This window comes from Eptesicus fuscus, chromosome 14, assembly GCF_027574615.1.
Source record: "Eptesicus fuscus isolate TK198812 chromosome 14, DD_ASM_mEF_20220401, whole genome shotgun sequence".
NCBI lineage: Eukaryota > Metazoa > Chordata > Mammalia > Chiroptera > Vespertilionidae > Eptesicus > Eptesicus fuscus.
Window position 1 is genome coordinate 44,854,031 of NC_072486.1, and position 22,835 is coordinate 44,876,865.

At 41.4% G+C, this 22,835-nt stretch overlaps 1 protein-coding gene across 1 annotated transcript in view; it reads left to right on the forward strand.

The window, feature by feature from the left end:
• The window catches only part of SUGCT (succinyl-CoA:glutarate-CoA transferase), a 555,315-nt gene that overhangs the window by 126,731 nt on the left and 405,749 nt on the right, over window positions 1–22,835 (forward strand). The window lies entirely within an intron of this gene.

The following is a 22,835-nucleotide window of genomic DNA, read 5'->3' on the forward strand; positions in this document are numbered from 1 at the left end:
CTACTCTTATACCTCTTTAATACATAGTAGTAGGTGAGCTATGATTGAAGAAAAGAATATTTTAAATTTTAGATTAGTGGTTCTCAATCTTGTTTTCACATTAAAATTATATGAGAAGCTTTTTAAAATATATTAATACTCAATATTTATCTTCAGAAATTACTGTTTCATTGTTTTGTGGTGGAACTGGACATTAAGAGTTTTTTTAAAAAAATGTTTTTATTGATTTCAGAGAGGAAGGGAAAGGGAGAGAGAAATAGAAACATCAGTGATGAGAGAGAATCATTGATTGGCTGCCTCCTGTGCACCCTCTACTGAGGATCGAGCCCACAATCTGGGCATGTGCCCTGACCAGGAACCCTGACCTCCTGGTTCACGAGTCAACACTCAACCACTGAGCCACACCAGCCAGGCAAGAGTTTTTTAAAGCTCCCCAGGTGATCTATTGTACAGCCAGAGAAGAAAACCATTATTTGCCATCAGTGGTTCTCTAAATGTGGTGCCTAGACTGTGCACCCCTAGCGTCTTGTTAGAAATGTAAATTATCATGCCATGTCCCAGATCTGTTGAATCAGAAACTTGGGGGACAGAGCATAGCAGTGTGTGTGTGTGTGTGTGTGTGTGTGTTGTGTGTGTGTGTGTGTGTATTTGTTTTAAACTTTTTGTGATGAAATAATTATAAACTCACATGCAATTAGAAGAAATAATAGAGATCTGACTTCACCAGTCTTACATGCACTGGGGTGTGTTTAGGTCCATGCAGTTTTATCACATGTGTACTACAACCACAGTCAAGACATAACAAGGATATTTTGGGCTCCAGGTGATTCTGATGCAGCTAAGTCTTGTGAATCACCTCTAAAATGAAACTAGAACAGGAACAGATAATTTTTTTCATAAGTATTTGTCAAGTATTCAAAGTGAGCTAATAGACAACCAGCAGTCTCACCACTAATCTCTGTCCCATAGATTTTGGGTTGTTGTGTGTTCATTTACATTTAAAAAAAATATATATTTTATTGATTTTTTACAGAGAGGAAAGGAGAGGGATAGAGAGTTAGAAACATTGATGAGAGAGAAACATCGATTCAGCTGCCTCCTGCACACCCCCTACTGGGGATGTGCCTGCAACCAAGGTACATGCCCTTGACTGGAATCGAACCTGGGACCCTTCAGTCCACAGGCCGACGCTCTAGCCACTGAGCCAAACCGGTTTGGGCTGTTCATTTACATTTATTTCCAGAAGAGTTTATGTGTTCCTTGATCTCATTGGTATTCATTCATTCTTTAATAACATGCTATTTAGCCTCCATGTGTTTGCATGCTTTTGAGTGTCTTTTATTGTGGTTGATTTCTAGTTTCATGTCATTCTGACTTGAGAAGATGCTTGATGTGATTTCAGTCTTCATGAACTTGTTAAGACTTATTTTGTGTCCTAATGTGTTCTATCTTTGAGAATAATGTATATTCTGCTGCTTTGGGATGAGAAAACTTCTTGGGACTAACAAGGGTCAAGGTTATCAGAGCAAATGAAAACCATCATTAATACCATTAGTTTAATGTCACATGATAAAGTCATATATTTTCCTCAGAGCATTTGCCGATGAATAATTGAATGAATAATCACAGGCTTTCACCACCACGGTGGGACAGGAGTCGGGTGGAGAGGGCAAAAGGGAGGGAAAATGGGAATACCCTACATTTTTACAAGCTCTGTAAAGTTGTCTTCTTGTCTTTTGCTCCACACATAATTTTTCTCACCTAAAAGTTGTAACACATATTAGTAGATCCCACTGAAGTTGTGTTGAATTAGTGTTTTCTCAACTTTTTTGGGAAATATTTTTGTTCATAGTTGTTCCATTCAGTCTAGTTATAGAGGCTAATTCTTTAATCACTTCAAAATCAGCATTGACTCCTTGTATAAAGAAGAATTGAGCAGTATCTATAACATCTGTTAACTCATCCAAGCCAAGGAAAAGCACTCAGAATAAATATATGCACAGCCCATGGGCACGGACAATAGTGAGGTGAAGACCTCTGGTGGGACAGGAGTGAGGAGGAGGGGGTGAAAAGGAGGGAAAATGGGGAACATCTGTAATACTCTCAACAATAAAAATAATTTAAAAATGTGCTTCATTTGAAAATTGACTGTTTATATTGCTCCCAATGTCTTCAACTCTTAGTTGAATAGTCCTAAATGAGTTTATTCTGTTTGGACACATTGCTTCAGCTGCTGTAATCAAATACAATTCAATTAACTCACAATTGGTAAATGACTTTCATTGTTTGGCTAACAAGTGAGCCACTCACAAATTCACTTTGGTTACTGTCTTATTTTCAGTTTTTTCTTCTTTTTTTTTTTTGTACTTTTGTGAAGAAATTTTGCTGTGATGAGATACTCTGTTTTAAATTTTGTAATTTTTCTGACCACTGATTTTTTGCAACTAATACGTTGCAACTAATATGTTGCAAATATTGTGATATGTGCTTAATTGGGCATATATTGTATACTTTTTAGAAAGGATGTAATGTCATTGAATAATAAACAAAACGCTTTGCCATCTAATTCAATTACAGCATAGTCCATCTTCAGTGTGTCCTACAAGTGTGGCCCATGTTCTTATTTTCTTGTTTTGATGTGATGGTTTTGTAGGGTGAATAAAATAAATTGGGGTTAAAATAATACACATGAAATTTGAAATGCTGTCACATTATGTCCGTGTCACTGTGATTTGTAGCGCATTGTCAGTGTACATCCAAGCCCGTACAAATTTTTATGAGCCAAACTGATGACAATTGCCAGGAAGCACAATCTGAATGTATATATATTATACAATATGTGGGATCCTAAAGAAAATGATATTAAAATGAATTGTTTAATATTAGGTTAAAAATAGCTGAGCATCATGAAAAAGTGTTTAATAGCTGGGAATCATTTAGTTTAGGTTACTAACTTAAGCAATAATAACTGGAGAGCATATTATTTTGGGTAATTCAGGTGTGAGGGAAGTTGCAGCAGACAAACAGAACACTCTATAGCAGTAGTTCTCAACCTTTCTAATGCCGCGACCCTTTAATACAGTTCCTCATGTTGTAGTGACCCCCAACCATAAAATTATTTTTGTTGCTACTTCATAACTGTAATTTTGCTACTGTTAATGAATCATAATGTAACTATCTGTGTTTTCCGACGGTCTTAGGCTCTACAGCAGCGGTTCTCAACCTTAGCAGGAGCAGCCTGAGGACCCCCGGCCCAGCACTGGGGCAGGGGGGGCATACCTTGAGGTCCCCATCAAGCCCCGCCGGGCAGGGGTGTGTGGCCTGAGGTCTCCTGTCAAGCCCTGCAAGGTGGGGGGCGCAGCCTGAGGTTCCCCGGCCTGGCGCCAGGGTGAGGGACGTGGCCTGAGGTCCCCTGTTAAGCCCTACATGTGTGGGGGGGACAACAGCCTCAGGTCCTGCTGATTGCTCATTAAGGCTAGTTATGGGAACTTGGCCTCCGCTGTGGGTGCAGCCATCTTGTGTTATGGAAACCCCACCTCCAATGTGGTCGCAGCCATCTTGTGTTACGGAAACACCCCCTCCGCCTCCGCTGTGGGTGCCGCCATCTTTGTGGCGGAGTGACGGTCAATTTGCATATTCCCTCTTTATTATTTAGGACTAGAGGCCCGATGCACGAAAGTCGTGCGGGGGTGGGGGGTCCCTCAGCCTGGCCTGCACCCTCTCGCAATCCAGAACCCCTTGGGGGATGTCTGACAGCCGGTTTAAGCCTGATCCTGCAGGACATCCCTTTCGCAATCTGAGACCACTGGCTTCTAACCACTCACCTGTTTGCCTGATTGCCCCTAACCACCTCTGCCTTGGCCCCCCGTGCGGTGGCTTCATCTGGAAGGACATTCGGAATGACATCCGGAAGGTCGTTTGGCTGTCCGGTCTAATTAGCATATTACACTTTTATTATTATAGATAGATTCCTTGAAAAAAGTTATGCAAAGAAACTGAATTTTCAACAGAAAAGGAATTTCAAGCCAAAGAAACTAGTAGCTAATAGTGTTTTCAGGAGTGTGAATTAGTGTATTTTAACTAATGTACTAGATTATTTAAATAAAGTCCCCCCTCCCTAAATAAGGAGTGCTTTTAGGAATCTGGTTAGTCTCTTGGACATGGGTAACTAAGGGACATAAGCCTATTAGCCAAAGGTGCTTTTAACACAACATTTTCCTTTTTTAAAATTGATTTTAGAGAGAAAGGAAGGGAGAGGGAGAAATGGAGATAGATAATAGAGAGAGAGAGAGAGAGAGAGAGAGAGAGAGAGAGAGAGAGAGAGAGAAAGAGAGAGAGAAAATATCAATGTTCAATACATTTTCAAACTCAGTATTGCATGCACATAAAGAACTCAGCTTTCAAGCATCACGTTTGGCATGAGGCTATGTTCCATGAATATGCACTCTTTTATAAACTCAGAGGCATTTCTCATTCCAGTAGTCTTAACTTTGTGTTCTGTCACTTCCTAGAGCAAGATTGGGTGTGACATGGCCATGTAAGTACAAATTTCACGTTTGCTTTGTTTTCCTGCTACAAGGATATGTTGGATAAGGGTTGGCGTACTGACGTTTTCATATCCTAGCTGTGACCTTGTGGGCCAGGTGCTTATCCTTCTGGAGCCTTGGTTTCTTCCTCTGAGAAGCTGTAATCCGATCTACTTCAGAGCTTGATTGTGGAGATTAAATGAGACAATATGTGTCAACCGCTGAGCACAGTGCTTGGAGAATGGTAATTGTAGATATTTATATTAAATGACAGATTTCATACTTAATGTTTCTTAATTTAAGATGACTAGGTGACTGTTGACAACGCATAATACAAGCTCATTATGGATAGAGTTAGCACTAACTACTTACAAATGTTGGATGAATGTCTTGCCGGTGAAAATCACGTTCTTTCACGCAGCCTCAAGGAAAGCATTCCAGGGACCCACACATGGGAGATTGTGGCATGGTAAGATTTATTTTGGGTGGAAATAGAAGGCTGGCCTCAGGTTCCCAACGTCTCATCTCCATCCTTCCCACTGAGGAACAAGTCCCAGATTGTCTTCATCAAGCCCAGGAGAAAGGCCGACATCCAACATTTCTGTGCCATGCCAAAGCTTAGTTCATGTCTAGCCCCATCTGGGCTAGCGTAGTCTGTTCCTGGCTGGTGCTGCGCCCAGGCCTGTGCTTGGTTTGCGTGACTGCTGGGTTGCAGGTGGCTGCTAGGGCCACACGGTTGTTATGGAGGGAGAATGTTCAAAAGAATAGGCCAGAGTGTGTTACTGGGCAAGAGAGAGAGAGAGCTTCCTTGTTAGGGTGACTATATTGTGTCGGGCTTGGGACCAGGTACTTTGTCAAAATAAGCAATCAACTTCCCAGTCTTTCCCCGGCTTCTCTTGGATCCACCCTGTAACCAATGTATTTCCTAGATCTTTCGGGGTCCCATGTCTCTTACTCAATCAGATCCTTTTCCTGGGCTAGACAGTCAGGCCATCTTGGTCACCATCTTGGTTTTTACTGCACGTGCGTCCAAAAGAAACTTCTCCTGCTGTTTTTATTCCTCCCCCAGGAGTGTGTGAAGCAGCAGGCTCAGTGTCTGATTCAGCTCCCCAGCCCATTAGGCTCAACCTTGTCCGATTCCCTTTGTTCCCTCCCTTTATTAATATTTAGCTAACTATGCTAACAAATGAACTACAGCCCTTTAATATCCACTGAATAATCCATGAGTCTGCTTTGCATGTGTGTGCAAGATATGTTATTTTTAATTACTTTGGTAATCCTCACCCAAGGATATTTTACTATTGATTTTTGGAGAGAGTGGAAGGAAGAAGGGATGAGAGAGGGAGGGGGAGAGAGAGAGAGAGAGATAGAGATAGAGAGATAGAGAGAGAGAGAATGAGAAAGAGAGAAACATTGATTTGATAGAGACACATCAATTGGCTGCCTCCCACACACGCCCCCAACTGGGGCTGAGGATCAAATCTGCAACCCAGGTACTTGCGCTTGACCCAGGTACTTCCCGTGACTCAGAAGGGTCATGGGAATCGAACCCATGATCCTTCTGTGTGCGGGCTGATGCTCTAACCATGAAGCCACATTGGCCAGAGCTGTACAAGACTTTTTTACATACTATTTGTCTTTAAATTTTGCTTGAAAAAAAATCAACGCAATTTTGGTTAATGAAATGTGAGAAGAAATACAGGGGCTATTAATCATTCATTAATTTGTCCATTTATTGTAAAAAATTTTAAAGTGATTTTTGAGAGAGAGAATCATTAATTTGTTGTTCCACGTATTTATGCATCCATTGATTGATTTCTGTATGTACCCTGACCAGAGATCGAACCTGCAACCATGGCATATCAGGACGAAGAAGCTCTAACCAACTGAGCTAACCGGCCAGGGCAGTCCATTAACTTTTAATTTCAACAAATAGCACAATGTGCCCAGTGATAGGTGAGAGTGAAGAACAAGATGTGGACTCTGCTCCCAATGTGCTGCTCCCCTGTAGCTGGGGAGACAATCAAGTTAGTGAATGTTTCAGTAACAGAGTAAGTACATGGTGATATGGAGATGCATGAATGGGGCACCTAACCTGGTTTGGGGAGACCCGCGATTTCCCAGAGGAAGGAAGTCTCTGCAGAAGCCAAGTGAAGGAGTGATGAAGGGATTGGACTAGTAGCAGAGGCAGCAGTGAAAGCATCTGGAGAGGTTTTTATGGGCCTTGTAAGCCATGTTATGAAATGCAAGCACTATCCTAAGGGCAGGAAGGAACCTATGAGAGGTTTTAAGTACACAAAAATATTTGTGTTTGCAAACATAATTGTGGTAGTCGTGTGGAGCAAGTTAAGACTGTGGGCAAGGAGGCCGTTTAAGAGGCCGTGGCAGTCTTCCAGGTGAGAGAAAATTGTGGCTGTGGGGTTAGAGAGAAAGCAAACAGATTGAGATCTAGTGAAGAGTTAGAATTGATTTTACTTGGTCATAATTGTGGGTGGGAATGTGAAAGATGGAGGATTAAGTCATGATTCCCAAGTTTTTTTTACGTCAGCTTCTAGCTGGATGTTAGTGCCATTCACTGACATGAGAGGAAGAGCATTTTTTTTTTTTTCTGGTGAAATAATGAGTTCTGTTTTAGTCATATTGGTTTTGTAGTGCTTATGGGACTTTCAGATGGAGATCCCCTAAATGTCTGCAATTTAGGAAAGGCATTCTTAACATGTGTTTGATTTCCCAGTAGGCAGACTAATCAGATTTTTGTGATACCAACAGAATACAGGCATCTTACCCCTCTAAGAGGGAGAGCGTTAGAAAAATCTAGAAAGTAGTGATTTTAAACTTCAACATACTTTTAAGTTTTGTGTCCATTTAGAATACATAATTTTATTTTGTGCTTTGGTGTTGTTTTTATTTTGAATGACAAAGGCAGTGGGAACTAGAAATATAGATTTGGGAGTCATTGGCATAAAGATGATAAAGGGACTGTGGATGAGATTGTTCAAGGAGGAATGAAGAGTAGTAATTTCCTTTCTGGATTGCACAATGGAATCGTTTAGGGAACTTTAATAAGTCCTAATTCCTGAGACCTATCTCTAGAGGTTCTGACTTTGTTGCTCTAGGGTGACCTGGGTCAAGGTTTAAGAAGCATTGGCCTGGAGTGAGAAGAGATCCCAGTAAAGAATAGGGAACCCTAACCGGTTTGGCTCAGTGGATAGAGCATCGGCCTGTGGACTGAAGGGTCCCAGGTTCGATTCTAGTCAAGGGCATGTTCCTTGGTTTCGGGCACATCCCCAGTAGGGGTGTGCAGGAGGCAGCTGATTGATGTTTCTCTCTCATCGATGTTTCTAACTCTCTATCCCTTTCCCTTCCTCTCTGTAAAAAAATCAATCTAATCTAATAATAGACAAATATGCAAATTGACCGCACCTTCGCTACACCTAAGCCACGCCCACCAGCCAAGCCACGCCCACCAACCAATCAGGACGAGTATGCAAATTGCCCCAACAAAGATGGCGGCTGATTTGCATATCAAGACAGTGTCGAAAGAAGCCAAGAGCTGCAAAGGGGAGTAAAGCTTCGAAGAAGCAAGCAAGCCAGGGGGGCGGGGGGAGAGAAGGGAGGAGCGAAGTCAGGGCCGGGGCGAAGGGAAATGAAGGTGGGCTGGAGGAGAAGGCGGGGCCGGCGGCAAGGGCGGAGCAGAGGCGGGGCCGGGGCCGAAGGGAAACGCGGGCGGGCTGGAGGAGAAGGCAGGGCCGGCGGCAAGGGCGGAGCGAAGTCAGGGCCGGGGGCGAAGGGAAACTAAGGCGGGCTGGAGGAGAAGGCGGGGCCGGCGACAAGGGCGGGGCGGAGGCGGGGCCGGGGGCGAAGAGAAACGCGGGCGGGCTGGAGGAGAAGGCGGGGCCGGTGACAAGGGCGGGGCGGAGGCGGGGCCGGGGGCGAAGGGAAACACGGGCGGGCTGGAGAAGGCGAGGTGGGCGGCAAGGGCGGGGCGGAGGCGGGGCCGGGGGCGAAGGGAAAAGCAGGCGGGCCGGAGGAGAAGGTGAGGCGGGCGGCAAGGGCGGGGCGGAGGCGGGCGACAATGGCGGAGCAAAGGGAAATGCGGGAGGGCCGGAGGAGAAGGCGAGGCGGGCGGCAAGGGAGGAACGGAGGCGGGGTAGAGTGCAGCAGGAAATCCCATTGCAGGAATTTTCCTGCAACGGGAAAGCTAGTAAAATATATTTAAAAATAAAGAATAGGGAGGATCACAGCATTTAAGGACCAGGTCAGAGAGGAAAGTAAGACAGGGAAACTGCTGCAGAGTTGAAGGAAACAACACTCTTCAGGAGCATCAGGGTCGCTGTATACAGGTGCTTGATTCAGGTAATTGAGAAGTTCAAAACCAAACAAGCAACCAACCAATTATCATAATCCTCCAAAGTGTCCATCAATACCAACAGAAGTAGCCTGCCTGGGACGTGTAAGGATGAAAATGACTACTGTGTTAAAGAGTCTGTCACTAGGTCTGCATGCTAGAGAAGGGAGCCTAGGAGAGGAGTGCCTATAGGCATCTGGCCTCAGTGTGTGTGTAACCTGAACTCCTGCTGCTTCTCCCATATACAGAAGGGATCCTGCTGCCTCTTTTTTTTTTTAAATAGGTATAAAGATTAATTACATCATATAATTTTTTTTTTACATTTTACAGAATGTGCTACATAAATATTTTTTCCCTTTTCTCAAATATACTTTTCTATAAACGTTGAAAATGCTTCATGTTTCTTTCTAATTCTACTTTTTTAATACATGTGGCTGTTTACTTAGCTTTTAAGGTGATGTGTGGGCATTTCTCATTAAATCAATAATTTATGCCACTTTATATGGCATGCTAAAATCCTGTCTTGACAATCTTGTTGTGACATGTTACCATTGTTAGGTAGGATTGATGCATATACAGATGCTTAACCAGATTTTATCGATTATAAATAAAACAGCTTAAAAATAAAACTTTAAAAATATAATCACTGCTGCCATTGTCACAAAAAAGTCAGAATAAAAAAATATGGGGTGTTCTCTGAGGGACAGAAAGATGGCTTGGTTTTCTTTGCACGAGGATACAGATGCAATCTGGAAAGCCATCTTCAGAACCATTACAAATACACAATGTGGTGCATCCTCAGGAGTGTGCAGAAGACAGGACATGAGTGGTCATGCTTTTAGAAAGCCCTTTACGCTGTACTCTTAAAAATGAAATATCGATAGGCTGTATCAATCTTCTCAGTGAGCTTCCATATGTAAGAAATGCCGCGGTACTTAATTCTTTTTAAATCAGCCGAAATCCAACTCAGCCGCCATCTCTCCACCTTGAAGGGGATTCTACCTGTCACAACTCACAAAGTTGTGGCCTGAGAGGATGTTGTACAGAATAGAGTGAGCCTTGTTCTTTTAGTCCAAATTTAGTCCAAATTTCTATTTTGATGCCCATCGTCCACCAGTTTCTCTTAACAGTGTACTGTCATTTCAGTTGAAACAGTTCTTGTGGTGTAGGACTGTCCTGTACATTTAAAAATATACATATTTTTATTGATTTCAGAGAGGAAGGGATGGAGAAAGATTGAAACATCAATGAGGAGAGAGAATCATTGATTGGCTGCCTCCTGCATGCTCCACACTGGGGTCTGAGCCCACAACCCAGGCATGTGTCCTTTCGGGGAATTGAACCATGACCTCCTCATTCATAGGTTGATGCTCAACCACTGATCCACAACCGCCGGGACTGTCCATTGTTTTTAGTATCCATGACTCCTGCTCTCTGTGACAAGCAGAAAAAGCTTTCCCCACATTTCCAAAGCCCCTTAGTTGAGCTCCCTAATTGACAGACCTACTTTTTTTTCTCCCCAGCCAATCCCTTGGAATCTGGTATTGGGACTATCATGTCCTCCATTACGTGGGCACATTGTGGGCTCTGGTGCTCTGAATGGAGACTTGTATGGTTACTTTGCTGTCATTTCATATGGAAACCCAACCTCTTTCCTGGAACTCTGCAAGGGGGAAGCTGTGGGTCTCTTCACCGGAGGTTCCACAGACCTCCAGCCCTTCCTTATGCTGGGGATAGTCTTTTTATTTCTCTTGCTGCTTCTCCCACACCTGTCCCTTCCTTTGTCCTCCACTCTCATATCGAATGCACTGGCTCCTGTTTGTCTCCATAGCAAAAGCCTTTTGGAAAACTATAGCAAGTAAGGGAGGTTCTCTTCAGGCCATTTCTGCTTTAGCCCTGCAGCCTACCCGACGACAAAGGATGCAGAAGGTCTGGCCATCTTCTCAGAAGGCAGGGGTAGAGTATAAGGAGGAAAAATAACACAAACTACTAAATGTTGTTTTACTCTCTTGGGCCATTCAAAAGCAGCAAACCCAAAAAGCTAAATAATATCTCAAATTGTCCCGCCATGAATGGAATTTATATCATATTTCCTTCAAAAATGAATGTTCCTGCTCTACCTCTATGGTCGGATTTATTTACCAAAGGGAGTCAGAGTTCTCTAACTTGGGCAAGTAGGAGGCATAGCTATCAGTAATACTACCGGAGGCAAAGGCAGGGAATAATTTGGCAGGATTGAGGGCTATACTTACTTTTTTCTTCTGGGATTCCTCAATTTTAATACAAATCACTGGAAAAATACAATTCAGAACATGTTAACATTTTTAAAAATTTGCAGATGTTCTTGTAGAGCTTAACATTTTATAATTTCATATCATCATGTTCTGAAGAACAACAAAACAGAGAAAGCTATTTGAGTTACTATTTTTCTCAGTTCTCCATGGCTGGTACTTTCTAGTTTGATAGGAGAGAAGTCAATTCATTCCATGTAATGGATACCTTAGGGCAGTGGTAGGCAAACTCATTAGTCAACAGAGCCAAATATCAACAGTACAACGATTGAAATTTCTTTTGAGAGCCAATTTTTTAAAACTTCTTCTAACGCCACTTCTTCAAAATAGACTCGCCCAGGCTGTAGTATTTTGTGGAAGAGCCACATTCAAGGGGCCAAAGAGCCGCATGTGGCTCTCGAGCCACAGTTTGCTGACCACTGCCTTAGGGTATTAGGGCTTAGTTCCCTTGCTGAATTCCCTGGAGTGGTTAGTGCTGATCCCTGTTTAAATGGTCTGTTGTCCTGTGAAATAATCAGAACTGTGGTTTATAAATGGCTTCTTGTTACCACAAGGGGCTATTAAAGGATTAAAAAATTAATGCACTTCTGGGAATACCTCCTAAGAATCTCAAAACACCAATTTGAAAGAATATATTCACTCCTATGTTCATAACAGTGCTATTTACAATAGCCAGGATCTGGAAATAGCCCACGTGTCTATCAGTAGAGGAGTGGATAAAAAAGCTGTGGTACATTCATAACATGGAATATTATGCAGATGCAAAAAAAGAAGGATCTCTTATCCGTTGTGACAACTCTGATGGACCTGGAAATAATTATGCTAAGTGAAATAAGCCAGTCAGAGAAAGACAAATATCACATGACCTCACTCATATGTGGAATCTAATGAACAAAATAAACTGATGAACAAAATAGAGAGGCATGGGTACATGGAGGGAGGGAGTGGAGGCTGGATGAAAGAAGGCGAAGGGATTAACCAAAGAACATGTATGCATAACCCATGGACACAGAGGACAATATGGTGATGGCCAGTAGGAAGGGTGGGGGGGGGATTGGGATGGTTTGAGGGGGGAAACGAAGGGGAATGGTGACATCTGTAATAATGTTAGTAATAAAAATAAATGAAAAATAAAGTGTCTAGAATAGTGCTTGCACTCAGTAAGTGCTGTGTAAGGGGATAATGTTAACGTGTCCAGGCAAAATGCTGCGTGCTTTACATCTTTGTCTATTTTCATTTATGCTCCCTAACCTCTCCTGAGGTAGATAGTATTATCCCCATTTCACAGAGGAGGAATGTGAGGCTTCAAAAGTATTTTATTTGCCCAAGGAAATACAACTTGTGAGTGGATGGATTGGAATTGGTTGCAAGTACAGAAGAGAGTATCTGGTCTTGCAAACACGGGGTAGGAGAGGGGGAAAGGGCCCGGGCTCACCTAATTCTAAAAGATTCCATCAATATTGTGTTGAGTTTTGTCTTCTACATGCCTGCACACTGCTTTTAATCAAAAGTAGGGAAATGAAGTAGAACTCTAATAAAAATTATCACAATGTTAAGACTGAAAAATAAATCTAGTTAAGTCTATTGAGCACAGAGTCCACACCTGGAATATAGTTTTTTTGGTCCTCCTCACACACTGCTGAAGAATATGTTGTAATTACAAATATTTAATGAAGCATATGGTGGGCACTTTGGTAATAGATTTCATTTATTTTTCCTTAGGGCAATGAACAGGCTTATAATATAATGAGAAAATTTTGGTTTTGGAGTTGAACTCAATTTTAATCCAAATCACTGGCAAAACACGATTCAGAACATTTTAACATTTTAAAAATTAGCAGATGTTCTTGTAGAACTTAACATTTTATATTTTCATATCATCTTGCTCTGAAGTAAACTAAAAGCAGGATCTCCTGTTATTTTGTGTGTGGATAATTCATAATGATTTAGTATAAGGGATCTTTTCCCTCCAGAGAAAAGTTATCCATGGTTCTTAGTATTCACGATTTTACCAATTAAAAATACAAAAATATGTTTGAGATATTTATTTATTGTGGGAAAACACTACTGCTGCCCTGACTTTTCATTTACCTTTTTAACAGATTCTCAGGGATTTGGATGTATATTCAAGTTTTTTTAAAAATTTCTTTATTGATTAAGTTATTACATATGTGTCCTTAAAGATTCAAGTTTGAGAGTCATTAATCTGCTCTAGGCATACTCCCCCAGCTCGGAGCACGTGGAGCCTCTTCAGCCATCCAGTTGTCTCTGTCCCGTTTATTGAAAGCTAGAGAACATTTAAGGAGAACTCTGAGATAAGAAGCTGTCACCCAGGTGTTCTGAATTGCTTAATAATTCACAAGGTCTGGTTTTAGGTCTAAGAAATACAAGTAGAAAGTTGACAATCTGTTATAAAAATGAGCACAGATAGAAGATCTGTCTGTATTCAGAATAGGCATACTGTGGTTCTTGGAGGCAGAACCAAGCGTTTCTTTAAGAAACACCTTGAATTTATGCAACAGTTAACAAAGGTTTTTTTCCAGATTCCAGAGAACTATAGCCAGGAGCATGTAAGAGGTCATCTTAGCTTAGCTTTGGGGATGGGGGTTGGGGGGGTAGGAGAGGGGACCATGAAAATCATGAAAGAATATTAATATGTCTAAAAACTAGCTTATCTTAAAGAAGGGACCCTCACCTTTTTTGCATTGCTCAGATTCAAAAAGTGAATAATTTACCAAATTTACTTGCTTCTAAGACTCTTTTCAGGTAAATTGGACAGAACATTAAAGTGGGACTCAAAATACCATATTACAACTTGGGCATGGGGAAGCCCATTAACTTTTTTTGAACCTTGCTTTTTTAAATCTGTAAATGAGGGTACATTTTTTTGGACCCATTTTATTCCAGAATTATTCTAAAGATTAAATATATGGAATGTGCTTTTAAAATTATTAATTGATATTCTGATGTAGATTAACCCAGGCCATTGTGTTTTTTTGTTTGTTTGATTTTTTGTTAATCCTCACCAGAGGTTATTTTTTAAATTTATTTTTATTTATTTATTTTTTTTAGGGAGAGTAGAAGACAGAGGGAAAGACAGAGAGAAACATCCATGTGAGAGAAACACATCGATTCGTTGCCTCCCCCTGGGCCAGGGAGGAGCCTGCAACCAAGGTGTGTGCCCTTGACCTGGATGGAACCTGGGACATTTTAGTCTGCAGGTCGACACTCTATCCACTGAGCCAAATCAGCTAGGGTATGCCATTGTGTTTTTAAGAGCTGCACTAAGATTGTGTATTTGAGGGTTGACTAAACAATTGTTAGGACTGTCTAAAACAGTCCTCAAGCTAAACTGAGTTATTTATTCTGTAAGAAAGAAACTCTATTCCTTCAGCTTCAGTTATTACACTTTAGCCAATTTACTTCATATTCAACTCTGGTAAGAATAAGATTAATAATAAAGCTGTAGCAAGACTAAAATATTAATTCCCTCTGGATGTGGAGAAAAACCACATGTGTACAGATGTGTTTAACATTGATTTTCTACTTTATTTACTTTGGCTAATTTCCTTTCAAACTCATATATATATGTAGATTCAGGCACCTGCCGAAGAGAATATTAAGCAGTGACTTATTTTGTTCATTTATCTTTTTTTATTACCTTCTTTTATAAAATACAAATGATCACTTCTTCCTTTAAGCAGTATTTGGACAAAGAAAGACAAAAAAGATCACAGGCTTTTAAACTTCTATGCTATCCTTATATGACCACGAGGGAATGACCCCTTCTGACTTTCTACATTTCCTTTCAACTAGTTTGATCTTGTAAAAAATTTAAAATATAAATACAGACCTTCCGACATGGCTCAGTGGTTGAGCATTGACCTATGGAACCAGGAGGTCATGGTTCGATTCCCGGTCAGAGCATATGCCCGGGTTGTGGGCTCCATCCCCATTAGGAGGCATGCAGGAGGCAGCCAATCAATGATTCTCTCTCCTTATGGATGTTTCTATCTCTCCCTCTCCCTTCCTCTCTGAAATTAAAAATAAATGTAATAAAATAAAAAACCTGGGGTTAAAAACCAGTATGCAGCTGATAGACCTTCTCTCCAGAGGCATTAACGTCATGCCACTTTTAAGAGGTGACAGCTCTGATGATAGATGGTTAAAAATGCAGAGACTTTTCCAGCAATATTTCCCAGTACTCCTTTGTGATGTGGACGTTTTGCTTCAGCCAAACCAGACTGTTTCTCAAAGGAGCATGCATTTTTTTTTCCTGTGGTTGGAATGTTGCTTATAATATTCTCTCTATATATTTACATATATATATATATATATATATATATATATATATATATATATATATATATATATAGAGAGAGAGAGAGAGAGAGAGAGAGAGAGAGAGAGAGAGACTATTATTGACAGAATCCCATCCATTCTTCAAAATTCAGCGCACAAGCCTACTCATTCACATATTCTTCCTGATTCTACCAACAGATAGTCATGCCCATTGAGCCCCCAAAGCACTTTGTATGTACCTGTCTTTTGGTGTTTAGCTCATTTTGCCTTAGGTTTTAGTTATTTGTGACCTTGACTTCTTCCCTCTGCTCGGTAGCTGGAGAACAGGGACTATGTCTTCTTTACTCTTGAAACTCCTGAGAATTAATGCTCCTATTTCCTCAGGAAGATCATTCCTTAGGAGACTAAAGACAGCCTGGTCAGAAAAGGTAGATTATATCAAGGCACACGTTTCTTTTGTCTTTTAAATAATATTGATCAAAGGGGAATGTATTATATTTAATAAGGAATTATATCAGTGTTAGAAGTAGAAACATAATATGTTAAATAGGTAAATGAAGAGCATAGAGATTATAGAGAAGTCCATGAGATAAAGAGGAGGAGGAGACAGGTGAATGTTGATAATTCATGTGATCCCGAGATGAGGTAACTTGAGAGCTTAGCTGGACTGTGTAAGGGGTGTTGTTGATATTCCCCCATCACGCTTCCATCTACTTCTGACTTCTCCCCCAGTGTGGTTCCTGTAGTCACTGACAGCTTTCTTTCTGAAGCATCTGTGTCTCTCTGATTCTCTGTGTGAGGACTTACTTCCATGTTATAGTTGCTTGCTTAACCCACACATGGCAGCTCAGAAATTCCAGGGAATTCATGCCCCAATGAGCAGCCCTCAACAAGTGAGGATGCCAGTCAGTGGTTAAATAGCCCACCTTCTCTGTTCCTTGGTAAGATAATTTTGAGGTATATTTTATGTAGTTTTCCAGAAATTCTCAGTGAGATTGAGTCTCAGGTGGCCACAGCAGTATCCTGTTTATTAACACATTATTTATTGGCTTTTCTCCTTTCCCCATCTCATTTTTGTTTCTTCCTAACTTGTGCTTCCTAGGATCATAAAACAAATAGGGCCTTCTTTTGTATTAGCCCATCATAAGACATTCTGACCAAGTAGAGCTGAGGTCTTCACAAAGAATAAATTCCTTCAATTATGAGGTCCAGTGTTCATATTAATAATAATATAATGGCAGTAGCCACAGATAAAACAAGCATATCATAATTGGAGTGGGAACACATGGTTTAGTTAGAATCATTTTGGAGAAGGATTTTTGGAGGGGCCTGGGAAGAATTTGTGCAGTGAACAAATTCTAATGTAGGGGTGATCTTGGGTTGTAGATAAAAGTAATTGTATTGAGCTGTCATCTGGAAAATGTAATGTGTATTGCATACTTCTCATATCATCTGATGAATTTGGCCGTAATCAGTATAAATAACAAGCATATTTTTTACCTCTACCTTGCACAAATCTGCCATGTCTGATTGCTGTTCCACTACTATTGCAATATGCAAAGTTAATCTAGAAGGAGTATAACAGATGAATCTACATTGCCACCTTTTGAAATTGATGCAGAGGTTTACAGGGGACTGACTTTGGTTTACCAGTTGAAAATTAAAATATTTTTTTAACATATTACATTTATTTATCACATATTTGGCAATATAATATTTATACTAATTTCTATGTTGTTATTTTACCTATTCCAGTTAGATTTACAGTCATTCTTCAGGGAAGAAAAAAACAACAGCAAAAGAAGTCAAAAGTCTAGGCCCTGAGGGGATTTAAGGCAAGAAAGAAGATATGAGAAACAATTTGAACTTTCAGGTGATAACCCATATTGGCTTAAGCCAAAAAGAGAATTTATAGAACTGAATGGCCCAAGGAGTAGAACTATTCTTAAACAAGCTTGATTCATGGCTCAATGTCACTAGGATCATTTTTAGACCCTGCACTTAATGAGGTAGTCCTGTTCTGACTATATTGTGGCCTCAGAAGCTTGAGGGTCTCTCAGCACAATAGAAGACAGCACAGCAGGAGAGAGAATTCATACTCAAATTCAGGAATTGGACCGCGTAGCCTGATTTGGGCCAGGTGTCCATCTCCAAATAGAAGCCAAGGTAATGGAAGGGAAACATTATTTTACTTTGTATTTTCCAGTCTGTATGTCTTTAGTTTCTCTTTCCTTGGTTACTGCACTGGCTAGGTTCTCCAGTACATTGCTGTATAGAATGGTAAGAGCAGGCATCCTAGCTTTTTTTGATATTAGGGGAAAATGGTTTAGTGTTTCATTATAAAGTACAATTTTAGTTGTAGGTTTTCATCTATTAGACTGAGGAAGTTCTATTCTATTCCCAATTTGCTGAAGATTTAAAAAACAACAACATGAATTGGTGTTAAATTTTGTTAAAAGTGTTTTCTGCACCAATTGAGATGATTTTGTGATTTTCTTCTTTATTTTCATAGTATAGTGAATTATGTTAATGAATTTCACCTTGATTTCTGGCATAATCCCTACAAAACTGTGATGTATTAGATACATTTTATAAGTTGCTAATTCACTTTGTGTGTGCTTAATCTTATGTCCATATTATTGAGTGTTATTGGTTCATTTTATTATTTTTTTGCAATGTCTTTATTGGTTTTGGTATCAGGGTAATGCTGGCCTCATGAAATGAGTTAGGAAGTGTTCTGTCTTCCACTATTTTCAGAAAGAGTTTGCATAGAAAGATTAGTTAATTTTAATTCACGATCTTACTCCTGTTCTCAAGGGGTAGAGTCAGTTTTGCCCAAGTGCCTGCATTGACAATGGGAGAAGGATGATCCCCTCGGAAAAAAATGAGGTACAATTACCACAAGAAAGAAGACTGGAAGCTGGGTGGCATTATATGAGACAGAACAAGGCTTCTCATCACCAAGACTAGAGAAGATTCCTTGGGTTGATGGGGCAGAAGAAATGGAGAGGGGTGGGATGGGGTGATAAGGCTCTGAAGGAGGGGTCAAGAACTGGAGCAGAGCTTATCTCCAGAGGATGCCCAAGGCACTCTCATGGGAACCTCTTGGGAGCCAACTTTAGTCTCCATCTGAGTAGAGTTTATTAATGTGTCACTGTGGCCAGGATATGGCAGGGGGTGCTCTTCTGATTGGCATTTGGTGAGAACCTAACCCCCTGCCAGCCTGTCTTCCCTTGACTTGCAGCTGGTGTGATGTGATTCCTTTCTGTGCCTCCACATTTTGTTTACTTCCTACTCTCCTTACCTAAGAGGCAACCTACCTTCCAGTGTCCCAATCTCCAGAGATAAAGGGTATGAATCCAGGAGAGGGCTAAGGATGTGAAGGGCACAAAGCTCCCTGCACCTGACTTGGATGGGTTTGAACAAAGCCAGACGGAATTCTCCAAAACAGGGAATCATCAAAAAAGCAACCGAAGGCATCCCTTTAAAGTTGCTAAAATGCTTTTGTTTTATACCCTGCTTTTATCTCAGTGTTAATCTTCAGCTTTTCTTTACTCCTTTTTTTGTTGATCTTGAATTATGAATTATTCTTCATAATTTCTGATATTAAGGAAAGATAACTGGCTGATTATTTTTCCTTCTGGATTGATCTGTATATCACAAAGCCTCAAATACATTTTAAAAAATTACAGTGTCTGGTCTTAAAAAGGAAAAATTTTCCTTATTGTCAGCTGGAAAGAGAAAGTCTCCCTGGACTTTATTAGACTAAGAAGTCATTGCATGGCAGTATTGGGTCCTATACAATAAAAGATGCCTTGCTCAATTCACTTATACTGTTTAAAGGGTCTGCACTAGGTGACAACAGGCCTAGATCTTGAGATGGTTCAGACAAAGGCTCTTCTCTCCAGTTGCTCTATTACCCTGCTTCTTGGGACTGGTGGGTACTGAGGACTAGACAGGGAAACCTGGAAGTGTAACAATGTGAGAAGCTGCTAATTTAGTAACTTATACAGCACACTGTTAAGGCCCAAGTAGAAAATAGTCAGTTAAATTGAAAGAGTCAGTCCTTGGAGAGGGTCATTGGGGGTAAAAAGGAGGATATGTAATACTTTCAACAATAAAGAATTTTATAAAATAAAGAGGTAATATGCAAATTGACCATCATGCCCTCACAAGATGGCTGCCTATGATCAGGCCGGCAGGGGGGTTAGTGAGGGACGACCAAATGACTAAACAAGCAGGCTGCATGGGGCGACCAGGTCAGCAGGGGGGTTAGTGAGGGACGACCAAATGACTGAACAAGCAGGCTGCCTGGGGCGACCAGGCCAGAAGGGGGGGAAGTAAGGGGTGACCAGGCTGGTGGGGGGGCATTTAGGAGTGACCAGGCCAACAGGGAGGGGGCAGTTGGGGGCGACCTGGCTGGCAGCGGGGGCAGTTGGGGTGACCAGGCTGGCAGGGGGGGCAGTCAGGGGTGATCAGGTCAGCACGTAGAGGTAGTGAGGGGGATCAGGTCGGCAGGGGGGGCAGTTAGGGGCAACCAGGCAGGCAGGCCAGTGAGCAATTAGGAGCCAGCAGTCCAGGATTGTGAGAGGGACATTTGGACATCCCCTGAGGGGTCCTGGTTTGGAGAGGGTGCAGGCTGGACTGAGCCCCCCCTGTGCACAAATTTTGTGCACCGGGCCTCTAGTCTACACTAATAAAAGAGAAAAATGCAAATTGACTGTACCTTTGCTACGACCACAGCCAATCAGAGTGAGTATGCAAATTAGCCCAACAAAGATGGCAGTTAATTTGCATACTCTGAGGGAGGGAGGAGTGAAGACTGAAGACAGCATAGAAGGAAGAGGGAGGGAAAGCGGAAAGCAAGGCGGCTGCCAGAGGGAAAGTGCAGGCGGGGCGGGGTGGGCAGCGGCGGCACGTGCGTGGCCATGGGGGCTGCAACGGTGGTGGCAGCGGGCGGGGTGGGGCGGGCGGGCGGCGCGTGCGTGGCCATGGGGGCTGCTTGCAGGAATCTTCCTGCAAACGGGCCCCTAGTTATTGAATAAAAAAATAAAGAAATTGAGAGAGTCCTGGATTATCTGGGGTTTTTACTTCTAATTTTGCAGTCTAGGAGCTGGCCATTCAGTTCACCTAAAGAGTGAGTAAGTCCTAGGGAAAAACGGGTTCACAATGACCAAATTCTGATTTTAGCCAGATATGAGTTTAATAACCTAAAATAGTAAACCCTTTCTCCTAGAAGGGAAGTTTACATAAGATTGGAAATATCAACAGCTATAAATCAAGACCAGAAAGCACCTTGGTGAATATGTAATATTTGAATAAAGTAGTGTTTCCCAGGAAAAGCTATTCCAGCTATTAGTTTAGTTAGGGCTCTTCTCTCAACTGTGATCTTGTTTCTTTCTGGTACTCTTTCAAAAATTCCCCAAGTCGCTCCCTTTAATATTAGTGGTTGCATGAACTTTGGTTTAAACCAATCATTCCAAATTGTTTCATAAAGAACACGTTTAGTGAGCACTCATAGCAACCATAATAGCTAATATTAACTGAGCATTTGCTATGTGCCAGGAACTACTCTAAATGTTTTATATGGATTCTCTTCTTTAGCTCTTATACCCACTCTATAAAATAAGCATTATTATTACACCCTCCCCTTTTATTCAAATGAAGGAACTGAGGCCCGTGGAAGCTAAGCATGTTACTGCCCTAGGTCACCCGTTAGGAAGGGTGGTTCCAGTGCCTGTGCTAGAACGGGTTTTGTGATTCTGCCTCGGTCTTCCTTATGATGCTTGAGACATTAGAACTGATTTGGTGTAATCTGCTTGCATTTTTAAGATGCGTGAATAAAGGAGGTTATGGGAGGCTGACAGAGCAAATGAAGCCTCCAGCTCTTATTGTGCTTTCTGACATCCTATGGCCTGGAAATCAAGTGCTTCAATTAAGAAGGGCAACTTGTGTTATAAGAAGCAAACATTTTCTTTTTATAAACTTCCATGGAGTAAAATTAATGATAAGATAGACAAATACAGCCCAATAAAAATGTGCTAATGCAAAGACAGTAAAATAAATGGTTCTGGAAATAAAATCTCCCCTCTCCTTTCATTTCCCCTTCCTCCTCCTCCTCCTCCTCCTCCTCCTCCTCCTCCTCCTCCTCCTCCTCCTCCTCCTCCTCCTCCTCCTCATCCCTCCTCCTCCTCTTCCTCCTCTTCCTCTTCCTCCCCCTCCTTCCCCCCTCCTCCTCCTCCTCCTCCTCCTCCTCCTCCTCCTCCTCCTCCTCCTCCTCTTCCTCCTCCTCCTCAGTCTCCCCCCTCTTCCTCTCTCCTGTAGGCTTTTAGAAAGTCCTCTCTTATTGCTTCATTCTGACCAGGTAGGATCCACCCTCTTTAGGTTGAGAGGAAGTTCAGTCCCAAACAGCTTGAGTTTTGGACTCTCCAGAGCAAGCACTGCCAACTTGCTGATTTATGTGTGGTTTTAGTGATGAAGGGCTACTGTCTAACATGGATTTAGGTGAGGACACCAGAGGCTTTTTGGGGAAACTTCATGTTGTGTTCACTTAATTTCCAGTAGGTTAGAGCAGCAGTTTCCAACCTTTTTCATCTCATGGTGCCCATAAACTAATTACTAAATTTCTGCGGCACAGTGAAACGTATTTTTTGCCAATTTGACAAAAAATAGGTATAATTTTGAGTCATTCACAGTGGATGGCTAGTACTGTGTTGTCTGTTGTCATTTTTTAATTTGACGTTTAAGGGAAAAGAGATCAGTGCCCCTGACTAAATAGTCAGGCATTTCATGTTTTAAAAATTCTTGCGGTATTCCGGTTGAAAACCACTGGGATAGAGGCAGCCTGATAAGCGATTGTATGTGTAGAGGCATTATCTGGTCTTGATATCTGTTACTTATTACATTTAAAAATGTAACCTTATTCCTCATGTCCTGTGTTCATTCTTATATGTTGTTGTTGTTGTGTTTTTTTTTTTCATTTTCCTTCTGTTGCCTTTGGGGAGTAGATGACTATAAACTATATGTTAAACACAATGACTTTCTTTTTACTCTCATTTTGCATACTTTTATTAGGTTTTTTACAAAAATATAAGTGCTTTTGCTGCTGACCTGTCACAAAAATAAGGAAGTAGATATGCCAAACAATAGAAAAGTCCTTTTGTAAATAAATAAAGTGTCCCATGCAAGTTTTGTTCACTTATAAATAAAACTTGTCATGCTGAATGACGCTGGACAGTGTTTTAACCACCACGCATTTGAATATGGTACAAATTATTTACCTCATTGTACTAAACACACTGGTAACGCTTTCAGGAACACTTGACTTTTGCCAGAGGTACTATAAGCCTAAAGCGACAGAGGAATAGC